This window comes from Mauremys mutica, chromosome 4, assembly GCF_020497125.1.
Source record: "Mauremys mutica isolate MM-2020 ecotype Southern chromosome 4, ASM2049712v1, whole genome shotgun sequence".
Classification (NCBI taxonomy): domain Eukaryota; kingdom Metazoa; phylum Chordata; order Testudines; family Geoemydidae; genus Mauremys; species Mauremys mutica.
Window position 1 is genome coordinate 114,359,891 of NC_059075.1, and position 24,448 is coordinate 114,384,338.

Below are 24,448 nucleotides of genomic sequence, written 5' to 3' on the forward strand. Positions count from 1 at the left end.
TCCAAGAGCCCCAAATCCATGGAGTTCTTACACCCAGGAGAAACAAACCATTCCCCCTGCTTCCTCCCCCCTCCCTTTTCCTAGGAGAGATACCGGGATCTAACTACAGAGGGATACCTCCCCCTTCTCTTTCCCTGAGAATCCACCCAAGGAAAGACCAAACAAGTCCTTAATAGAAAAGAATTTATTAAAGAATAAAAAGAAAGTAACTTGTCTCTGTAATTCAAGATAGAACAATACAGGGTCTAAGCTTATCAATCTCTGGAGAGAATTCCCCCTCCCCCTTTCTCAGTAAAAGCAATATCAGCAAACAGGAATAAAGCATTTCCTTTAGCAAACACACAATTGCAAATATAGAAATCAAATCATAAGACTAATTCACCTTTCTAATTAATACTCACTATTAATTAGTAGAAACTACTCCAGGAGAACTTGGAGACATGACTGTCCTCTCTTAGATCCAAAAAGAGTTCTCTGAGTAAAACAGGGAACACAGACAAAGGCTTCCCTCCACAGAGATTTGAAAAAATCTTGTCTCTGATTGGTCCTCTGGTCAGGTGGTCATCAGGTACTGCATGTTAACCCTTTACAGGTAAAAGAGACCTTAACCCTGATCTGTTTATTTATGACACGCCCCCCAAATCGCAGACAGTGGGGGAACCACACTGGCGGTGATTTCCTTCTAGAACTTTAAAATAAACAGATTAACAAAACACATGCACTATTACATATACTACTAAGTATGTAAACAACAAGATATTTGACATTGAACAACACTTTTCATGCATTTGCCCGGACATACTTGGCGACGTCCTTGCCCATCCTCCCAGTGGAAGGACTTTCCCAACCTGTCTTTGGTTGTGTTCACCCCAGAATGACCACTGGGATGTTATGGCCCAAGCTTAAGAGCTTGTACCGGTACTTAGTTGGAACTACCAACTGTTTTTGAGGATTGTGGCCTTTCTGGTGTCCACCAGAAAGAATGTCCTTATATAAAAGTCCTTGTTTTACAACAAACTGAAATTGGGTAGAAGAGCTGAGAGGCGGTGGATTGCTGTGTGCCGCTGCCCAAGCTTTCTTAAGGCTATCATCGGATTCCTGCTCAGTCTGGAACTGTTTCCTTGAAGCTGGAGACACCAGTTCCTCCATAGACTGTGGACTTGGAATTGGTCCCTCTGGAAGCGATGTAGGTGATTATGTTGTTTTCGTTGACTGTGAACCGCTCTCCGCTGGTGCACAAGGTGATATTTCAGGCTCTGGCTGAGCCTCTTGGGTAGAGTTGTCTACTGCTTCTGCCAGTTCAGGCCCGTTGGCGCCCCCTGGTGGTGGAGTTGCAAGCGCTGGCGTCAGTGCTGGCGCTGGTTTTGCCGCTGGTTGCTCTTCCAGTTCCGGTCCTGGAACTGGATGTACTATGGCTGCTGTAGTTGTTGGCATGGGAACCGGTTCCACCACCTCTGTCTGGGTCTCTGGTAACACAGACAGGGTCCTGGTAGATGGCTCAGGAACAGGGATGGGAGTGCCTGCTTGTTTGGCCTGGCTGTGGGTGACCACTCCCCCCCTCTTGGCCAGCTGCACATGGTTGGCCAAGTCTTCCCCCAGTAGCATGGGGATGGAATAATTGTCATAGACAGCAAAAGTCCACTTTCCTGACCAGTCCTTGTACTGGTCTTCAGGGATGCTGTACCCATGGCAGGTTCTTTTAAAATTTTTTAAGAAGGCCTCAGTGTTCTCACCTGCCATGTAGGTGGGAAATTTCTTGGGATGGGGAACAGTGCCTTCTGGTGTTGGCCACACCCCTCTGCAGTCAGTGAATTTTATGTGTGGCTTGCTGGTGTTGCTTTTTGGTGCTGGTCACACCCCTCTGCAGTCAGTGAATTTTATGTGTGGCTTGCTGGTGTTGCTTTTTGGTGCTGGTCACACCCCTCTGCAGTCAGGGAATTGGGTTGCTTGCTTCCTAATTCCTACCCTGTCTACTCGCGATTGAATAGAAAGAAACAAAAGCTTTTGATTTGCAAATGGTGTTTGCTTGTTTGCTGGCTTACAAGAAACTAGAAAATCTGGTTTGGTAACTTGCCTTTAGCAATTTTTAAGTACCTCACAGTAGGGGTCCTTCTAACAAAGCCTGTTAGAAAAACTTACACCTCTTCCCTAGCTGTTTTTAAGCTGACAGAAAGAAAAAGGAGAAAAAAGAAAAGAAGAAAAAAAAATTCCTTTCTAACACAGCCCGTTAGAAAACCTTATCTCCCTCAGCTAAACCCAGCTGAAAATCTGTTTCCAAAAAAAAAAAATTTCCCCCTCCTGGCTTTCAAGAAGGTGGAAAAACCTGTTTTGCTACTGTCTTTTGCAAATTGCTAAGTACCCTCTCAGTATGGGGTCTCTTGTAACAAAAGCCTGGTTAGAAAACCTACCCCTCCTTTTCCTCCAAGGTGCTTTTGTAAGCCACCCGAAAGAAAAACTGCTTCCAACAAAGCCTGCTGGAAAACTTAATTGCCTCCAGCCAAACTGCTGAAACTGCTTCTAACAATACCAGTTAGAAAAGGAATACTTGTAAACTCCCTCTTCTCTCAGGTTGCTTTCCTGCTCTAGAAGAAGAGAATAGCTCCCTTCAGCGTAGCCCAGCTGAAAAAAACTCCTTCTAACAATGGGTTCGAAACTCCGCTGCCACCATGTCCTAGGTCTCACCCCCACTTTGAGCTTTTGGGTTCAAAGATGGGGACCCGCATGTATTCTCCCCCCACCCTAACCCTTAGGGTAGGTTTCCTTTTCGCCGCCACCATGTCATAGGATCTCACCCCCACTTGGAGCTGTTGGGTTCCAATGTGGGGACCTGACTTGGTTTCCCTCTAAACTAAAATCCTAGTTTAGATCTAGTAAGCTGCCACCACTCAATCAGGAAATGTGGATTGAGACACAGTCCTTCCCCAAAATCCTAGGGGATTCCAAGAGCCCCAAATCCATGGAGTTCTTACACCCAGGAGAAACAAACCATTCCCCCTGCTTCCTCCCCCCTCCCTTTTCCTAGGAGAGATACCGGGATCTAACTACAGAGGGATACCTCCCCCTTCTCTTTCCCTGAGAATCCACCCAAGGAAAGACCAAACAAGTCCTTAATAGAAAAGAATTTATTAAAGAATAAAAAGAAAGTAACTTGTCTCTGTAATTCAAGATAGAACAATACAGGGTCTAAGCTTATCAATCTCTGGAGAGAATTCCCCTCCCCCTTTCTCAGTAAAAGCAATATCAGCAAACAGGAATAAAGCATTTCCTTTAGCAAACACACAATTGCAAATATAGAAATCAAATCATAAGACTAATTCGCCTTTCTAATTAATACTCACTATTAATTAGTAGAAACTACTCCAGGAGAACTTGGAGACATGACTGTCCTCTCTTAGATCCAAAAAGAGTTCTCTGAGTAAAACAGGGAACACAGACAAAGGCTTCCCTCCACAGAGATTTGAAAAAATCTTGTCTCTGATTGGTCCTCTGGTCAGGTGGTCATCAGGTACTGCATGTTAATCCTTTACAGGTAAAAGAGACCTTAACCCTGATCTGTTTATTTATGACAGATGGTCTAGATAAAACTTAGTCCCGCCTTCGTGTAGTCCAGTCTCCTGCACTATCTATCAAGGTCCCTTTGAGTCCTACATTTCTATGATTCTAAAACTAAAGAGCAACTGCACTGATCATTACACTAATAAAATCTAAAATATTTCCTGTGAGATTCCTTTATTAGGTTGAGAGGAAAGGTATCCTGAAAGTGAATTCTGAGGAAGCTTACAGGCTTGATACGAAGGGTCACCATATAGGAATAATTTTTATTTATTTGTTTTTTAAGGAACCTGCTGAGACGACTTAGATCAGGGTTGGGCAAACTTTTTGGCGCGAGGGCCACATCTCAGTATAGAAATTATATGGCGAGCCATGAATGCTCACAAAACTGGGGTTGGCGTGTGGGATGGGGGAGGGTTCTAGTTGGGAGTGCGGGTTCTGAGGTGGGGCCAGAAATGAGTTCAGGGTGCAGGAGGATGCTCTGGGTTAGGGGGTAGAGTGCGGGGTAGGGGGTGAGGTCTCCAGCTGGAGGTGCAGACTCTGGGTTGTAGGAGGGTGCTCTTGGCTGGGACCCAGGGGTCAGAGGGTGGGAGGGGGATCAGGGCTGGGGCAGGGGGTTGGGGGGAATGGTGGGGTGAGGGCTCTGGCTGGGGGTGCAGACTTTGGGGGTGGGGCTGGTGATGAGGGATTTGGGATGCAAGAAGGTTTGGAGGGGGGAGGGGGATCAGAGTTGGGGCAGGGGGTTGGGGGTGGCTCGGGGGTGCAGGCTTGGGGCAGCGCTTATCTCAAGCAGCTCCTGGAAGCAGCGGCATGACCCCCCTCTGGCTCCTACATGGAGGCACGGCCAGGTGGCTCTGCTGTGGGCTGCCCCATCCTCAGGCACCGCCCCTGCAGCTTCCATTGGCTGTCAGTCCCAGCCAATGGGAGCTGAGGGGGTGGCACTTGGGGTGGGGGCAGCGTGCAGACTGGAGCCCCCTGGCTGCCCCTATGCATAGGAGTCAGAGGGGGAAGATGCCGCTGCTTCCAGGAGCCATGCAGAGCAGCCCCTGACACTGCTGTCTGGCTGGAGCACCAGAGTGGGGCAAGTCCCAGACCCCACTCCCCAGTGGGAGCTCGAGGGCCAGATTAAAATGGCTGGGGGGCTGGATCTGGCCCACAGGCCATAGTTTGCCCACCCCTGTCTTAGATCAAGTATCTGCAAAAGTCCCCAACATTTCTTTGCATGAGAAAATACCTAGGACAAAACTCCCTGATCTTATGAGAGGATGGAACATGTTCTTTTATTTGCAAAACCTTGTGAAGGCAACTTCTGCCTCAGTAAATTCTCATGAGAAGATTTCCCTGAAAAAGGAAGTGGAGATGACAGGATATCATAATGACATACTAAAGGATATAGCCCTTCTCTATAATTTTAAGTATCAGAGGGGTAGCCGTGTTAGTCTGGTTCTGTAAAAGCAGCAAAGAATCCTGTGGCACCTTATAGACTAACAGACGTTTTGCAGATGACTTGCATCTGAAGAAGTGGGTATTCACCCACGAAAGCTCATGCTGCAAAACGTCTGTTAGTCTATAAGGTGCCACAGGATTCTTTGCTGCTTTTATAATTTTAAGGACACACTGTTATAAATTGATTAAAAAAAACACATTATGATTTTTACATACACTGTTTAGAGGCTAAGGAAATTCTAGAGAGCATTTTAAGATTGCTCATTTGGTCAGATTTGAAGACCTCAGCAGTAGGGGAGCTCCTCAACCCTCAGCTGAAAAGGTGGTACAAGCTATAAACCCCATGGAAGAGTGCTCCTTACCCAAGAACGGTTAGTACTAACTTCTAAGTAAGCAGAAAAACCTGACTTCTGAAAGGGAATAATAACAAGACTAGCAGGTGTAAGATTTGTTGGCAGACGGAAAAAATAGGAATTTAGCATGTAGAACCTATTGCGTTTTTATAACCTTTCCACATCATTGAGCATGCATTGAAATGCACAGCCTCAACAAGACAAACTGCTATTAATTATTCCAGTGTTCACGTGGCGGGTACACAATTCCAAGATCTAGGAAGACAATTTAATTAAGGTGAACTTTGAAAATTTTCAAATAGAGTTTAAAAGGATATCTCCAGCATTTTATTTCCCTTGAGACTACCAACTGGAAATTTAACAAAACATTTTGAGCAGTAAACATAAAACTTACCTTTGTCATCCCGGAAATAATTAGGTGGATTCCTTCTGGCATTTCATGTTCCTCACATACAATGTCTCCATAGTCATAACAAAGGATCCTTGCTCTTTTCTAAAAACCACAAGTAGATTCATTGTAAGTTTAAACCAAACAGTACAGAAAGTATAGCACCTATCACACTTCTGAGCATTCAATGACAAAACAACAAATATAATAGTAATGATGGATTTTTAGATTTTATTAGAATGTTTCAGAGTAGAGTTTTTTCCCCCAAATAATCACAAAACAAACAATGCTGGCCAATACTGCACTAACATTTATTGTCATTAAATTGCAACTTCCCTTCAGGAAAGTAACGACAGAGGCCAAAACATGACAAATATTGATCGTGATTATTTAAAGGAAGATGATAGTTATATTCTAAAATAATTTTAACTTAAACATAGAAACCACCAAAAAAATCAACACTTATCTTTTTAATTATGTTTTTATGTTGCTAGGGGGTTATGTAAGGCATAAGGCGAACACTTGAAGTGTAACAGATCTCTCATTAAGAGAACCCTATTTTCAAAGTAAAAAATCAAGTTACTTTTATATGGTTATTTTTTAGGGTCACAGGATACTCATACTAAAGTAAAAAGTACATTTTTGTTTAAAATGCATGATGGTGTTGTTATTGCCAGTTTCCAATGCAATAGCAACTTGTGCATATTTTTCAGAGTGGAGGATTTTTTTCCAAGCAAATTAGAGTTCTGAATGAGTTTATTCTGAAACATTGAACAAATGTCACTGACAATAAATTGCTTTGATAGCATCTACATTCATTCTACTTTTCATTCCAAAACCTGTTCTTTATACTGAACATACATTATTCCACTAAACTAAGTTCCTGGTAAACACAGAACAAATTGTATTTGGTATAACATTTGAACATTTTGAACTTATAAACAAACAAACAAATGGTTTGCTTGATGAAATGAAAAACTGGAACACTTCAGGTGCCCTGAAAGAAATTCTTGGGACACTGGGGCTTCATGGCTGTCCTGGTTAACTCAGGTTGTATGATCACCCTATCTTTTACATTTTCATCAGAGTTTATCATTTTTAGACAATCCATATGAATGCTGAATGTGTGTTGTTGGTATGCAGGGGGGGAAGGGACATTTTGTTTGACACTTCTCTGGCATACTCAGCTCAGAAGCAGTCGGTGTAATCTGCACTCTTTACAAGTAAAAATAAAAAAATATGCACCAAAAGAAACTGTCATGTGAAAGTTTCCATTTTAACCATGAGAAGTATCTTGTCCTTAGAACCATGAGAGTTCTAAGTTGGGAACTGCCATATCCTTGAAAGGGTTCTAAATTGTGAGAACTCAAATATAACTAGTTTCCATCCCCTTCCTTTAATAGCAAGAGCATTCCTTCCCTATTCTCTCCCTACTATGTCTCTTCTAACTTCCTCATCCTCTCCTGACTCTACAATGAGCACTGGAAAATCCTTCCCCCTTTCCAGTAAGCCAGCCACCCCATGCTGCTGACACATCTCATTGTCACCTTCCTGGATGCTGAGTACCATATCAGTTTCTCCAGATCCTATGTCTTTCCCGGGTATTGGTTCTCAACACAAGGAAGAGGTGAGGCATAGGCAGAAGTGGGAAACAGGGCACAATAGGAGGAGAATCACTCTAGGACAGGGGTTCTGAAAATTTTCAATGTGGACACACCTTAATAGAAGGATTGTCTCATGGACACATTTCCTACTTGTTCACAATCATATAGAACCCCCGTGGCAACTAAAGCATTTGTTTATATGGAAAGTTAAAGTAAGACAGTATTTAGGTATTTTAGCTGTCTTTAATGCAATATGTGGACATTTGTAGGAGTAGCTGGAAATGAGGAGAAGCACTAACTTGTGACTTGCCAGCTTCCCACAGACGTCCAACAAATTTAAGACCTGCTGAACTAGACGAGAACATAATGCCAGTGTTCTGTGGGTTAAAATTAGAGCTGTTTATTTTCAGTGCATGTGTTCAGCAAAAAATGGTTCTTTACCTTACAGTAAATGTAGTTCTTCAAGATGTGTTGCCCATGTGAATTCCATTCTTGGTGTACATGCACTCTATGTGTGCAAGATTGGATTCTTTTGGCCAGTAGTATTGGGCTGGGGCCATGCCTGCTAGATGTCCTTTCACCCCATACTCAAGGGCATAATGGGCCCCACTCAGTTCCTTCAACAATACAGGATACCAGAAGAGAAGGACTTTGTAGTAGTGGGGGAGGAAGAGGATGGGTTGTGGAATCCATGTGACCAACACATTTCAAAGAGCCACATTTACTATAAGGTAGGTAAACATTATTTCTTTGAGTGATTATCACAAATTGAGACAGTTTATACCAATTCAGGTAGTTCTGTTTGGAGAGAAGGTTTTAGTAGTTAGCCATGTGCATTTGGAGGCTGGTAAATGAAAATAATTTCCACCTGAAAAGATAGGCATTATTCAGGTCTTTCTCCGTGGGTGTAGATTTGGGAGGTTCCTGCCACTTCAACTTCTCCTGGTGCATGGCTATGACCCTGATACTGGGTGAAGGGACTTGGTACCTTGTATCAGTTCTCTTGGAGGTGCTGGGTACTGAAGTTAGTGCTGAGAGAAAGTGGTGAGCAAGACTTAGTGGGTACCACTGGTGCTCTCTTGATAGTTGGTACTGGGCACCAGAGGAAATCTTTCTAGGCTGTTGGCGCTTTGATAGTGGAGTCCAAGATAAGTCGGATGTTTGATGATTTGTGTCTTGACTTGGCAGGTACCAGAGGAGGTGTCCTACGCCTCTGCTCAAAGCTGGAACAGTGCTCCTTTCTATCTCTATCAGAGGTAAGTGATGCCAAAATGAAGGCAGATGACTGGGGCCTCTTGGTGAGTGTAGCCCAAGAGCTCAGGTGGAATGTCAGCTCACCAGGGTGCTCATGGAGAGGGACTGACCGGAAGCCTGAGCTTTAGCTGTGTCCTTCCTTCCAGTGTCTGAGGAAGCTTGCATTGAGTGCTCCAGGAGGAATAATTTTAGGTGGGCTTCTCTAGCTTTCTGAGTTCATTTAGAGAAGGAGCAATATATGGAATATTGCTCAGGAATTTATCCCTCTGCTAGACAAAAAAGGGGGGCCAACAGGGTGTCTGTCATTAAGTGACATTTACTAAAGCTTCACAAGAGAACAGGCTTTGAATACAGGGGATTTCAGTTCTGCCATTTTGCTAAAGCACCTGAATGGGGAAGGAAAGGTGTGGGGTCTAGTGTAAATCTAAATATCTGACTATAATTTTTTGTGTGGGGGGGAACAGTCGTGCCAATGGGTAAAAACACTAATATACACTACTATCTAACTAGCAACTAACTAGCTATTCTAACGACTAACTAACTCTAATTGTAGCACACGGTACACAAAGATGCAGATGGACAATGCTGAGGTTCAGTTTTGCTGCCATGGGTGGTAGGAAGGAAATGAGGTACAACTGGGCTTGCTTTCCCCTTTATGTCCTTGGTTACAAAGGCACTTAGGATGCAATCAGCGCCCCAATGGACACTACTGGCCAAAAAATCTGATTTTGCAGATGGGGGTGTATGAGTACCAAGAGTGGAGTCCATGTGGCCAATCACTCTAAGAACAATAATTATTTCTCCTATGCACTGCTGAGGGCAGGCTATAATAGTTTCTTTTTCTATAGCATCAGTTTGAAAAGTTTGAATCTTCATTACAATGTATTGAATATACCTGCCTACAAGACTGATTTGAGAGATCACATTTTGAAACATACATGCAGTAAGTGTGCCTGGAAAAATGCAAGCGCACCACAATTTCCTGCAATTTGGATAGACTGGATAATTGCCATAATAACAGGCAGTTGAACATACAACTACCTATTTTATAAAGTTAGTTCTCATTTATATGTGCAAGTACAATAGACTGGTGGTGCAAGTTCCATGCATTCATGTTTGAAAAAATTTCCCAAGAAAAGGTGAAGCAAAGCAGGACAAATGAGAGTTAGTGTGGATGTAAAAAGGGTTTGATGCCTATTGTCACCTCAGTTTCTTCCAACCACAGCAGTGAAAGAAAATGAACCTCTCCAGATCTCCTAGAAGTCTTCCTGCCATCTGATGCATATATTCATTGTCTGAAGTGCTTAGGGGAGGAATCAATCTCCGGTGTGTCGTTATTGACATAAACAGTGACTGTATAGATCATTGTTGCAACCAGGGTCCTATGGTTGCACCAGTTCTTGTACAGAGGAGGCCAAGTGGGGTGACTATGGAAAGGTTGTAGTTTGCTGGTTATGATTATACTGTCTGTATGTGTGTATCATTTTTGTATTTGAAGTTATGAATATTGGCTATGTACTTGTTTGATTCTAAGTAGCCTCAGTGAAGCATTTGGTCAGCTTCTTGAGAAAAGCCTATTCTCAGTAAGTGTCCAATCAAGAAACACTTAACTGACAATGGACTTTGGGAGACACCAATCCACATCTGAGCTTTCCTGGGAATGTTCAAACTAACATGTGAACAATGGCATCGGCCTGCAAAAAGCTGAATCATCTACAGACATGTGACTTGCCCAGGTGGCTACAGACTCCATCTTGTTGTTGTGATTTTTCACAAGAGAACAAAGGGGTTTCCGCCCACTTGAGAGAGAATATAAAAGGCCCAGCTGGCTCAAACGATAGCCTCTCCACACCAAAGAGATGCTTGAAAGAAACTGGAACAAAGGATAGTAACTACGGGCGTGTGAGTGACTGCTGGATCCAGACTAGGAAAGAGTCTTGTCTGTGAAAGAAGCTTATTGGATCATCTCTGAAGGTGAGATTTACCTGCATTTAGTTTCCTACTGTATTAGGTTTAGACTTGCGTGTTTTAGTTTTATTTTGCTTCGTAATTTACTTTGTTCTGTCTGTTATTACTTGGAACCACTTAAATCTTACTTTTTATATTTAATAAAATCACTTTTTGCTTATTAATTACTCCAGAACAAGTAATTAATACCTGGGGGAGAAAACAGCTGTGCATATCTCTCTATCAGTGTTATAGAGGGCGAACAATTTATGAGTTTACCCTGTATAAGCTTTATACAGAGTAAAAACTGATTTATTTGGGTTTTGGATCTCATTGGAACTGGGTATCTGGGTGCTAGAGACAGGCTGTCTTCAGTTAAGTCTGCAGCTTTTGAGGGATGTGGTTCAGACCTGGGTCTGTGTTTGTAGCAGGCTAGCGTGTCTGGCTCAACAAGACAGGGTACTGAAGTCCCAAGCTGCCAGAGAAAACGGACCCAGAGGTAGTCTCAGCACATCAGGTGGCAGTCCCAATGGGGTTTCTGTGACCGAACCTGTCATATCCGGCACATTGTGCTACCTGTAGAATTCACACCTCAGGCCCACAAAAAGAGACAAAATGGACTTCATGTCCTTCTATTACAAGAGGTCTTGTCAGTTAAGCCTCTTTGATCTGATAGTTCTAAAGTATGCTGCTGCACTTGTTAGTGCAAGTTCAAAGAGTGGGAATATGCAGAAGACACTCAAAGAACATTTTTGTAATTTTTTTTTTTACACTTAAACTGAGGCAGGAATGCAGGTTCACTCCTTACAAAGTAGAGATATTGGCTCTCCCTATGCCAAACCTTCACCTAATATTATTACATAGCACCAGTTTCCCTAACATCCGCCTTTGACACCACCAGTACCAGAAAGGAGCACCATGTGGAGCCAAAGGAAAAGGGAAGCAGCCATATCTGGAGAGGCAGTGAGAAGGGATGTGAAGGGGCTGGGAAAGGTCAGCAGGGATGTATGTCAAATTGGAGGGGTAAGTGGTGATGTGCTAGGCATGGGAGGAGCCATCCATATGCCCCATATGATGTCCCCACGTTCCACGGAAGGTGTTCAACTTTCCCAACAGAGGCTAAAACAAAGGAACTAATATTTGACTATGGAACTTTTAAGAACAGTGACAGCAGGAGACAATCTAGTTGCCATGTCATCTACTAGTGAGATCTCCTGACACAAGTACATAGTTCTTCTCATGCCACTGACTCATTTCAACCAATAGAACTGCAGCATGCGAATTGGCCAAAGAGGGAGTGTTATGAGGCCTCAAAGGGACCTAGACAAATTAGAGGATTGGGCCAAAAGAAATCTGATGAGGTTTAACAAGGACAAGTGCAGAGTCCTGCACTTAGGACAGAAGAATCCCATGCACTGCTACAGATTATGGATCTAATGGCTAGGTAGCAGTTCTGCAGAAAAAGACCTAGGGATTACAGTGGATGAGAAGCTGGATATGAGTCAACAGTGGAACCTGGTTGCCAAGAAGGCTAATGGCATTTTGGGCTGTATAAGTAGGGGCATTGCCAGCAGATCGAGGGACATAATCAATCCCATCTATTCGACATTGGTATGGCCTCATCTGGAGTACGGTATCCAGGTTTGGGCCCCACACTACAAGAAGGATGTGGAAAAACTGGAAAGAGTCCAGTGAGAGCAACAAAAATGATTAAGGGGCTGGAGCACAGGACTTATGAGGAGAGGTTGAGGGAAAAGGGATTGTTTAGTCTGCAAAAGAGAAGAATGAGGGGGGATTTGATAACTGCTTTCAACTACCTGAAAGGGGGTTCCAAAGAGGATGGATCTAGACTGTTCTCAGTGGTACCAGATGACAGAACAAGGAGTAATGGTCTCAAGTTGCAGTGGGGGAGGTTTAGGTTGGATATTAGGAAAAACTTTTTCACTGGGAGGGTGGTGAAGGACTGGAATGGGTTACCTAGGGAGGTGGTGGAATCTCCTTCCTTAGAGGTTTTTAAGGTCAGGCTTGACAAAGCCCTGGCTGGGATGATTTAGTTGGGGATTAGTCCTGCTTTGAGCAGGGGATTGGACTAGATGACCTCCTGAGGTTCCTTCCAAGCCTGATAATCTATGATTGGTTATCTCTGATGTCCCAATGTCTCAATGTAAGAATGAGCTGAACTATTGAGCTGGCCCTGTCTATAATCATAACAATTCAATAGACTGATTATTAATAATTTAGCTTAATTAGAACCTAATTTCTTTAGATATACATGACATTGCAATGGCATTTAAAGTTCAAAGAGTCTGTTTTATTCCATTATTAATATCATTTGGGCCCAAAGAAAGGTCTCACAAATGCTAAATTTCTTAAAAGGACCCATTTTAAAATTATGTTTTAAATCAAACTAATTAAGAGATTTACTTGTAAATTATCATAAAATTAATTTAATATTCAAAGAATAAGTGTGGTAAATTTGGGGAGGATATGCTGCATCCTTTGTACATAACAGGGGTTGAATCCCTTCTTTAAGTACCGAACTCAAGACAGCCATAACTATACAGTCAATATAAGCACCTCCATAATATTTGCCTTTTGAAAACAGAACATTATAAAGGATCTGGAACCATGTCAGCAAGCTAAATATTACCTGGATGAACTCAATTTGCTTCTTTTCATTTTCTAACCAACTGATACTGTGTAAAAGCTCCTCTGCAGTAGATGGTGCAATAGTAGATGGAAGAGTGCCAAGGTTTTTTTTTTTTTTTGCAGAATCATCTAAACAGGGGGGAAAGGGGAAAAAGAACCCACACGTAATCTACATGCATTAATTTCTCTTTGTTCTGAAGATAAACTCTTTAAGCGTGGATTATCCTTTACTGAACCTCTTCATTCGGAAACATTTTCCCCCCAGTATAAGCCTCCATGTTATTCTGCCCTTTCTTAAATAGCTTTTATTATCATACCAATACTTAGACCCCAAAACTAGAAAGATTTCCACACATGCTTAACTTTTCACACTATGAGTAGTCCCACTGAATTATGTCTTTTCAGAACTGGTGCCCTACTTTGGCCTGGGTGGTTAACAAAAGACGGTTACTCAGTTTTGTAACTGTTGTTCTTCGAGATGTGTTGCTCATATCCATTCCAATTAGGTGTGCGCGCGCTGCGTGCACGCTTGTTGGAAGGTTTTTACCCTAGCAACACTCGGTGGGTCGGCTGGGTCGCCCCCTAGAGTGGCGCCGCCATGGCGCCGAATATATACCCCTGCCGACCCAACGGCCCTTCAGTTCCTTCTTGCCAGCTACTCCGACAGAAGGGAAGGAGGGCAGGTTTGGAATGGATATGAGCAACACATCTCGAAGAACAACAGTTACAAAGGTGAGTAAAAAGAACAGGAGTACTTGTGGCACCTTAGAGACTAAAATTTATTTTAGCATGTTAGTCTCTAAGGTGCCACAAGTACTCCTGTTCTTTTTGCAGATGCAGACTAACACGGCTGCTACTCTGAAAGGTGAGTAACCGTCTTTTGTTAACCACCCAGGCCAAAGTAGGGCACCAGTTCTGAAAAGGTTGAGAGTCTTTTGGCCAGAAATGTCTGTTTGGTATGCATGGGCCCTGCAGCTTTTTGTGCTCCTCAGCAAGTGCATAAAAGAGGAGAGTGAGCCAACTGTCTTCAATTTCCTCTCAAACACAGAATCCCAGGTTTGTTTGTTTTCCTCCCCAGAGAACTCTGAGGCAGAAGGGATGGAGGGCAGGTCATGGAGTGTGCATTTGGACAACACATCTCAAAGAATTACAGTTACTGTACAAGGTAAATAATTTCTCATTCTCTTTTGAATGATTCTCCATATGAACATTCCAGTGTTGGTGACTCCTAAGTAGTTGACCAGTACATTGGAGATGGGAGCTTGGAGTTAAAAAATAATGACCAGAGCACAGCCTCGCCAAATGTGGCATCTGACCTGGAGGCTTTGGTAAGCACACAGTGCTTAGTGGATGTATGGATAGATCTCCAGGTCACTGTCTTCCATATAACTGGGATAGATATATTATTTAGTGCAGCTATGGAGGCTGCTTGAGCTCTCAATAGAATCAGCTTTAATGACAATAGATGAGTCCTTTGTAGTCTCATAGCAAGTCTTCACACAGTCTGATTCAATTCAATAAATGTTGGGAGGATATGGCTTTGCCTTTCATCCTCTCTACAATAGCCACAAACGATATGTTTACACTGTTTGAGCCCAAGCCCTCTTTCCATCCACACAAAAACTCATCAGATTTGGGTCAGCAAATCTGTTAGGGGACTGCATCAGAGCCTAATCCCTCTCTGACTCAGGTGAAAGCCTTGTCATTTTTCAGTGTGGATACAGCTCAAGCTGCAGACTCAAGTCAGGTAGTTGTGTAATGCAGTATGCATACAGCTGAAATCCAGGTCCAGCAACTGTAAACCTAGGTTTACAATATAGAGTGGATGCTCAAATGCAGGCTTGGAAATACTGAGTCCACAAGCTTGGGTCTGGCAGACCCGGGTTTACAATGCAATGTAGATGCACTCAAAGAGTTTTGGTGAAGATCTGGAGCTTTGTTCTTTGGAGGTAGAATGCCAGAGTTCTTCTGACATCCAAAGTGTGAAAAGCTGCCTCTGTTTTATTAGAGTGAGATCTACGGAAGAACACAGGTAAGTGGATTTGCTGATTCAGCTGAAATTCCTTGACCTTTGATAAAAACTTGAGGTATGTTCTTAACAATATCGTCTGGGTAGAAAAATATACAGGAAGGATCAGCCATCAGTGCTTACATCTCTCTTACCCTCCTTGCTAAGATAATTGCTACCGAGAATGATGTTTTCAGTGACAAGTATGGAAAAGAATTCTTAGCCATCAGTTAAAAGCTATGGCCCATGAGCACTGAGAGAACCAGGTTGAGATTGCATGGAGGGATAGGGTCCTTGATAAATGGAAACACTCTTATTAGGCCCTTTAGACATGTTATGACTGTTGGGTGAGAAAAGATATTGACCCTCTATGCATAGTTGACGTGCTGAGTTTTCTGTGATGTTTACTTTTACTTAGCTCAGTGATAGGATAGAGTGTTTCAGTTCTAACAAGTAGTCTAGAATTGTCAGTACTGAGACTTCCTGAGGGTTCAGGGATTTCTGATGACACTAGTGAGAAAACCTTGTCCCTTTTGCCTGGTAAGGTTGTTTCAGAGTCCTTCCCACTATTAACCGTAGGTGCCGACTTCTGCTGGCGCCAGTGGGTGCTCAACTGACCTCTGCCCCCGGCCCCGCCCTGACTCCACTCCTGCCCCACCCCCATTCCAAACCCTTCCCCAGAGTCCATGCCCCAACTCCACCCCCTCCCTGCCCCTATTCCAACCCCTTCCCCAAATCCCTACGCCGGGCCCGCCTCTTCCCCACCTCCTCCCCTGAGTGCACCGCATTCCCACTCCTCCCCCCATCCCTCCTTCCCTCCCAGAGCTTGTTACACCATGTTTTTTGCAGCAGCAAGTGCTGGGAGGAGAAGTGGGGACACGGCGTGCTCAGGGGAGGAGGCGGAGGTGAGATGAGGCGGGTGGGGTGGGGAGCTTGGCTGCCAGTGGGTGCAGAGCACCCACCAATTTTTTCCCGTGAGTGCTCCAGCCCCGAAGCACCCATGAAGTTGGCGCCTATGGCGTTAGCTAGGTGGTCTTGAACAGGAGAGGAACAGAGTCATTTTACACTCAACATCCATCCAAAAGCCAGGCTGTGCGATGAAGGGAATTCAGGGCTGGGTGTAGGATCTTCTCCTTGACAGATGATAATAGGTCTGTCACCAGAGGTAGAGCCCTGGGTTAGGAAGCTGAGAACCTCAGGATGTTGGGTGTCATGACCGGTCATGAGTGGTCAGACCTACTGGTTGGAGCAGTGACTGTCATGCCTAGTGGTCAGAGAGTGATGGTCAGAAGCCAGGAATAGCACTGAAGATCAGAGCCAGAGTCAGGAACCAGTAGTCACAGCCATGGGTCAGAAGTCCAAGACCAAGCTGAGAGGCAGGTTTGTCACTACAACTGGCAGAGATATCCACCTTGTTGTAAAGACAGTTCCTGGAACTCCTCTTGGGCCTACATAGGGTGCCTTAACTCATGAGGATTTCTCTGGAGAAGCTGGATCCTTGTAGCCATGATAACCTGCACATCACCAAAGCCACGACCAGGGAACAAGAGGCAGTATCTGCTGAATCTAATTCAGCTTGCAGGCCAGTTTTAGCTAACAAATGCCTGCAGCAACCCAAGGATGAGAACTTCTCGCAGGAGTCTGACAGCAACTTGTCATTGAAGACCAAGAGTTATTCAAAGATATGGAAATTACATCTTGCCATCGGAGGTTGCTAATTAGCTAGCAGAAATTGGAGGCTTGCAGAAAAATAATGTTTTCTGCAGAATAAATCTCATCTCTTCAGCTTCTTTTCTTTTGGTGGTGTTCTCTTCTGTCTCACTTCTGGGTGGAACTTGGTATTTTCTGCCCACCTTTCTAGACATGGATATACTTGTAACTGGAGTCTCTCATAGCAATTGGAACAGATCCATCACTTATAGGCAAGCTTAGCCTATCTAGAGGTAGACTGGAGGCAGACTCTAGATAGGCTACCTACCAAGAGAAGTAGACTGCAAAAATCCACAAGTTGCTGCTATTTTTTTCAGGAGATCTTAAAAATCCTTTAAAACATTCAATTGTGGGGCCATGGGAGGCACCACCGCCTCATCCGAAAGTGATAAGATGGCTGATCCTGCAGGTGCTACTCGGAGAAGTGCTGTTTCCTCTTCCTCATGACTGGGGGAGACCTGAGCTGGTAGACATTTAGTTGCCACTTGCGTAGCTGTAGCCATGGCTGAAGGAGTTTTAGGCATGTGTGGGCAATCTTGTCTCCTTTGCGATGACCGAGGTCCCCAATAAGGCCACACATGCACAGAGGTGTATAGAGCTTGAGACCACACCACAGGGAACCACGCTACTGGGAACCTCATCGTTCCCATGCATCTATCCCTGGAATAGTTCCTGAGGCTTCTATGCAAGGTAGAGGATGGAACCCAGGGAAAGTGGTACCAGGGGGGTCATAGCTGGGCAGATAAGGGTGCCTCGGCTGCTAGTCTGGGCTCCTGCGTGGCAATATTTGCTGGGGCTATGTCCTGGGACTCCTCTGAGTCAGATGATGGTTTCATCGGAAATGGTGGGACCATTGCTACCAGAGGTCACTGGTCTGATGGATGGGGAAGGGCCCTTTGCTGCAGCAAGAGCAATGATTCATCCTCAGGTACGGGGACGACCCAAAGAATGGACAGGCCCGAGAGGAGCAGACATGTAGGTACGGCAGGAACACCTCCTCCAGTGTTATGAACTTCTATGTACATCCTGGGGCTTGTGGGGTGCCCATTGAGACTCCAGAAGGTCCCGGTTCAGCAGTCAGAGCATACCGGTTCAGCAGTCAGAGCATACTGGTGAGGCAGCACTGATGGAGCACCTGGAGCCACACTTGTAGCCAGGCACTCCAAGTGTCCTGGTATCAAGTCACTGGCAATACCAACGGATCCTACTATTTCTTTGCCTTACCCTCCAGGGTCCACGCATGACATTTCATCTAACATGGCACGGTTCAGAGAGGAAAAGTCTCTCTTATAAGCAGTCTGCTGTGGAGATCTGCTCTTATGCTGATGAGAGTGTTTCTTACTCTCGTGGTGTGGCATGCCCTTGGGCTTTGGTACCAGTGTTACCCCGGAATTGAGGGGAGTGTTACCCCAAAATTTGATCAAGCTAATTGCAGCCATATTGTGTGCATTGAGCTACTATTAATTAATAAAATAAATCATCACATAGTTAATGGATAATTTGGACAAGCAGGGCTTTTGGAGGCAAGGTCAAATACTAGCAGCAGGCTTGCAGTTTCTGCTAATCAGAATGGGAGAAGGGGAGAAAAGAGTCAACAAATTATGAGACCAAAAGAAAATAAGTGGATGGAGACCTAGAGTTTGGGCACCTTTGATATAAAAGCTTATTATGGCTAAGATGGCTAATGTTGAACTTATTGAAGTTAGGAGACGTGATGACCCAGTAGGGGTCACTATGAGCTATGTGTTTTGTAAAAATTAGTTATAAAAAGACAAGATAATAGAGGATACTTTGGAACAGTTCTCTGAAGCTATCCTGAGTGACTTTTTCCGGACAGCATACTCCCTGGCAGGGAAAAGACGGGCAATTGCTGACCTGCTGATAATTACTCGATACCATCTCAGATTTTAGGTAATTATTTTGGATGTTCTAAACCTATTGCTTATGTTTGTGTGTGCTTAAATCTAATAAAGAGTAATTTTGGATGAGAGCATGCTTATTTCTATCAATCTTTTATCAGCTAGAAGCACTGTGTCCCCATTGATTTATTCCTGACACCACGTGAAGTGAAACAGTTAAGTTACCACAGCTTTGGGTTCTGAAAACCCTGGGTAACACCGGCATCTCCACACCATGGCTCGTGCTGGGAAGGGCACTACCAGTTGGAAGAGGCCACTATACAGCGGGACTGTCCCTGGCCAGGATCAGAGTGCTTCCAGAGCCTCATTGCCTCTTCCATCAGGAACTTGCAGAGTTGGAGCTCAAGGGCCTCTCTAGTTCTGGGTGGGAAGGATTTGGAGATGTTGCTCTTCACCAAGAGGCACCATTGATGTGCGTCACTGATGGAAAAGAAGGAATAGGGATTCCGACTCAGACCATGCAGCAGTAAGACAAAACTGGAGTGGTATCAATCCGCACCACGCCTTATATACTTGGTTGGGAGCATGAGGAGACACACTGTGAATGTGTGGGTCAACAGATGCTGCTTGGAAAAACTTCTGAACTCAGGTGCATAGCATGCACGCGTACCCACGTGTAGAATAAACATAGGGACCATCACTCAAAGATAGGGTTGCCTCTTACAGAGTTCCTGTCCTGGAGTACCTCAGCAGCAGATATTTCTTCTTATTTTTCTGAGTTCTAGTTGTAGCCTTCTTTGCTCAGATTCTCATGCAGTCTCATGCAAGTGTCTGGAACTCCCTACTAATTTAGGGAAGAAGGCCTGGATCTTAGTGAACAGCAAAACAAGCAGTGCCAAAAAAAAACCTTTCAAAGACAGGCTGGTGCTCAGGTCAGAATTTTCTGGACAGAGGGTGCTGGACAAATACAATGCAGTAGCCTGAAATAAAAATTGTATTGAAGCACTGAAGACGGAGGGCTTACTGTTTAAACAACCACAGAACTAACCAGACAATGGGGAAAATAAAGCAAGGATATATGAAGAGCTGACACAATGTTAAAGTCACAGAAATTCAAGAGCTCCTTCCCTCACCATGTCCAAGGAGGAAATTACTGGAATTATTTCTACTATATGTGGCATGACACGCAATGGCCAGTAGGGAGCACTGGTTCACATTTACCCTACCAATACTGATGTCAGGAATAAAATATTCTTTGACCTGTGGGGAGTTCTACCAGACTCGGACAAGGAGGCAGAGACCCAAGTGCAAGAATCCTGCTGGATGATTATGTTTAGATATTTGTCATTTCCACATTAAAAGCTCTTTTAAACATGTTATTTAGACCAAAAAACAACACCCAAACAGACCAATTTTGTGCTTCTGAGAGGTGTCACACTAAAAGCCTTGGAGGTAAAGGTCTCAGGCAAATTACTGACAATGCACTTACAATGGTGGCATGATGGAAAGGCATACATTCAGCAATTAATATATACATGAACACTCTGAAATGCTTTTATTACCTTTTGTAATTTTGCTTCTTCATTTTTATCAACAATTCCACTTGATATCAATACTTTAAGAGTTTCTGTAGCTGTGTTTAGCACAGTTTGGACTACCTGTTTGGTTTTCACAGCAGTAACAATATCTGGATAATCACACTGCATTAAACCTAAAATAAATAAGAAATGTTCCAAGTTTTCTACTTAAATATGCTTTCAATGGTAACACATTGAGGGGAAATACTAAATATGCTTGACAAATCAATAAAAGGAAAATTACTTGGTGTAATTCCATTTGTCATAGTCATTTCCTAGTTACTTATATAGAAAAAAATCCTTCACCTAAAGTTATAAATCTGCTCTTACCGTGAAGAAGGATGCAAAAAAACAGACTATGACATCCTCCCTCCCCCCATCTATGTTTGAGGCAGATGAGTTTATATATGAAAATCAAACTCCAAAATTATAATTTTGGCAGAAAAATACTTTTTGCTCTAAGTAACAAAATATAAAAGGGAAGTATAAGCATATGCCTGTAGAACAGGAACTGTTGAAAAATGGGGAACTGTTCCTCTATGTTACATGACTGTATGTATGTATGTATGCATGTATGCACAACTGGTGTTCTCCCATGATTTCAATTCCAACTTTGTGCTAGCTTTGTGATTTTTTACTATTGTTGCGTTGGGATTTTTGTCATATAGTTGAGATGTCTATGGCCTGACTCAGCAACATGAAACATCTAAGATCTGACATCTACAAGCAAGTAACTCTTGGGCCTGGTCTACACGGGGGGGAGGGGAGGGGGGTGGTCGATGTAAGATACGCAACTTCAGCTACAGGAATAGTGTAGATGAAGTCGACGTATCTTATTTCGACTTACCTCCCATCTTCACGGCGCAAGATCGATGGCCGCGGTTCCCCCCGTCGACTCCGCTACCGCTGCTCACCCTGGTGGAGTTCCGGAGTTGACGGGAGCACGTTCAGGGATCGATATATTGCGTCTAGACGAGACATGATATATCGATCCCTGATAAATCGATCGCTACCCACCGATAGTCAGCCAGTGAGTCCATCAATGTTAAAACAGTGAAACTACCAAAAAAAAATCAAAAAAACCAACCCAATCCCTACCCTATGAACCTTTCCATAACTGTTGTTCTTTGAGATGTGTTGCACATGTCCTTTCCACATTAGATGTGAACGCGCCTCAAGCACAATTGACAGAAATTTTTTCTACAGTGGTACCTGTCAGGTCAGCTCTACCCTCTGGTGCTGTGTGCTCATGGCACCGGTATCAAGAGACCCGACAACACAGCATCCCCCAGTTCCTTCTTGCCGGCCAACTCTGACAGAGGAGTAGGAGCATAGGCATGCGCATGGGGTGTGCCGGGTGTGCCTAGGCACACCCTAATCATGCCTGAGCTCCATCTGGGAAGGCTGCTCCTCCCCCTCCCCTGCTGGAGGCTCGGAGGGGGAAGGAGGAAGAGGAGGAGGCTGCTTAGCACCCCCTGGGGAGATCAGTTGTTGGCAACTGCCAATCAGCTATTTAGCATACTGCAGCAGCCCTCATCAGCTCTTTGGCTGGCTGCAGCCAATCAGCTGTTTGGCGCGAAATCCCCGCCTATCACTATTTCCCCTGCAGCTGCTGAAGTGCCCAGACTGCAGGCAGAGGTGAGTCTTTCTGATTTTCAGGGTAGAGGGAGCTGGGCTAGTGGGGAACAACAGCCAGGGCGTGGCAGCTTCTGGGCTAGCTGCAGAGGGGTGGGCAACCTCTCGGCAGGGAGCTTGGGGGAGATGGGCGGGCAGCTTCTCAGCTGGCTCTAGGGAGCTGCTGGGGGGAGTATGGGCTGGGGGCTTTCTCAAGGACTGAGCCAGCCAATCTCAGCCCACCCTGGTGTTTCCCTCAGGACTTGTGCTCCCCCTTCAGCCAGGAGAAACCAGCTGCAGACCCCCATAGTGCTGGGCAGGGGGACAAACCAAAGGACATGGTTCCTTTAAGAAAAATTCTCCCTTGTGTCTGATGAGTAAAATTGGGCTGGGGCCCACAGCTCGCCCCTCCCCCTTCTTTACCTGTCCAGAGGGGCTTCACTGCAGCCTCAGCCCCAGCTGCAAATGAGCAGCCTCCCCAAGCCCAGATGCTGCCCAGACCCCTCCCACACAGGCTCTGGGAGCTTCCCAACCCCTACAGTTCTCTCATGCCTGGGAAAGTAATGCTTGCCCAGCTCAAAGCTGTCTCCCCGTCCCCCATGCCCAGATCAAGCCTGCCTGAGGGACTTTTCCTGGGAGAGAAAGTTTATCCCCTCCTCCCAGCATAAGGAAGGATTGATTCCCTTCCCCTGGATCCCCCTTCCGACCCCAGCTCCCAGGGAATTCCTTCCTTTGCATCCATCCCCCTGTATCAGCTTCAAGTCAGGAGGTGCTGTCCTGCTTCACCTTGGGACACCTGATCTCCTCTTGCTTCAGGGTGCTGGGATGCTGCAGCCCGGTGGAGGAAGCAACTGGCCCCCACTTCCCCGCCTTTGGCCATGGTCCCACCAGGGGCTCCCCTCCCACAAAAGTTGTAGAGTGTGTGAAGGAGTCAAAGCAGGGGTGGGCTGCAGCCCTGGGATTGGGAAGAGCTGGAGCAACACAGCAGAATGAATGAATGGGCCATTTCTATGCTGGGCTGTTGAATTAAACTTCTCTCTGTGTCAAGGCATGTAGTTTCCAGGCAGGCTGCAGGGGGTGGGGTTTGGGGGAGACAGAGCTGCTTTGAGTGCGTGGGTGGGAGCAGGCGCTAAACAGAGCCACCAGAAAAGTGGGGAGCAGAGAGAGATGCGAAAAGGGACACAGGTGGAGAGAAGAAAAGATGGTTACTCACCTTTGTAACTGTTGTTCTTCTAGATGTGTTGCTCATATCCATTCCAATTAGATGTGCGCGCGCCGCGTGCACGTTCGTCGGAAGACTTTTACCCTAGCTACACTTGGTGGGTCGGCTGGGCGCCCCCTGGAGTGGCGCCGCTATGGTGCCAAATATATACCCCTGCCGACCCATCCGCCCCTCAGTTCCTTCTTGCCGGCTACTCCGACAGTGGGGAAGGAGGGCGGGTTTGGAATGGATATGAGCAACACATCTTGAAGAACAACAGTTACAAAGGTGAGTAACCGTCTTTTCTTCTTCGAGTGCTTGCTCATATCGATTCCAATTAGGTGATTCCCAAGCCTTACCTAGGCGGTGGGGTCGGAGTGAGATGTCGCGGACTGCAAGACCGCTGAGCCAAAGGCAGCATCGTCTCTAGATTGCTGAACCAATGCGTAATGCGACGCAAAGATGTGGATGGAAGACCAGGTAGCCGCCCTACAAATTTCCTGGATGGGAACATGGGCCAGGAAGGCTGCAGAGGAGGCTTGAGCCCGAGTAGAGTGGGCAGTGAGATGTCCAGCGGGAACATGTGCCAAGTCATAGCATGCCCGGATACATGATGTCACCCAAGAAGAAATTTGTTGGGAGGAGACCAGCATGCTCTTCATTCAGTCAGCGACGGCTACAAAGAGCTGAGGAGACCACCGGAAGGGCTTGGTTCTCTCAATATACACACCTACGGACATCCAAGGTGTGTAGTTGTTGTTCCCGATGTGATGAGTGCGGTTTCGGGAAGAAAATGGGGAGGAAAACGTCTTGATTGACGTGGAATGCAGAAACCACTTTAGGGAGGAATGCCGGGTGTGGTCGAAGCTGTACCTTGTCCTTATGGAAGACTGTGTAAGGGGGATCTGCAATGAAAGCGTGAAGTTCCGAAACTCGTCTAGCCGATGTAATAGCGACGAGAAAGGCTGTCTTCCAGGAGAGGTACAGCAACGAGCAGGTAGCCAAAGGCTCAAAGGGGGGACCCAGGAGCTTAGCCAACACCAGGTTTAGGTCCCAGGTAGGGGGTCGGCCTCCTGACTTGAGGGTACAGTCGTTCCAAACCTCTACAAAACCTGGAAACCATGTGGTGAGAGAAAACTGTACTGCCCGCCTCGCCCGGATGGAAGGCAGAAATGGCTCCAAGATGCACCCGTATAGACGAGACTGACAGGTCTTGCTCCTTAAGGGACCATAAGTAGTCCAGGATAGTGGGGATGGACACCTGACTCGGAAGGAATCCCCGCTGA

At 45.2% G+C, this 24,448-nt stretch overlaps 1 pseudogene; it reads right to left on the reverse strand.

The window, feature by feature from the left end:
* LOC123369017 overlaps nucleotides 1-24,448 on the reverse strand; it is a 322,921-nt pseudogene that overhangs the window by 91,297 nt on the left and 207,176 nt on the right.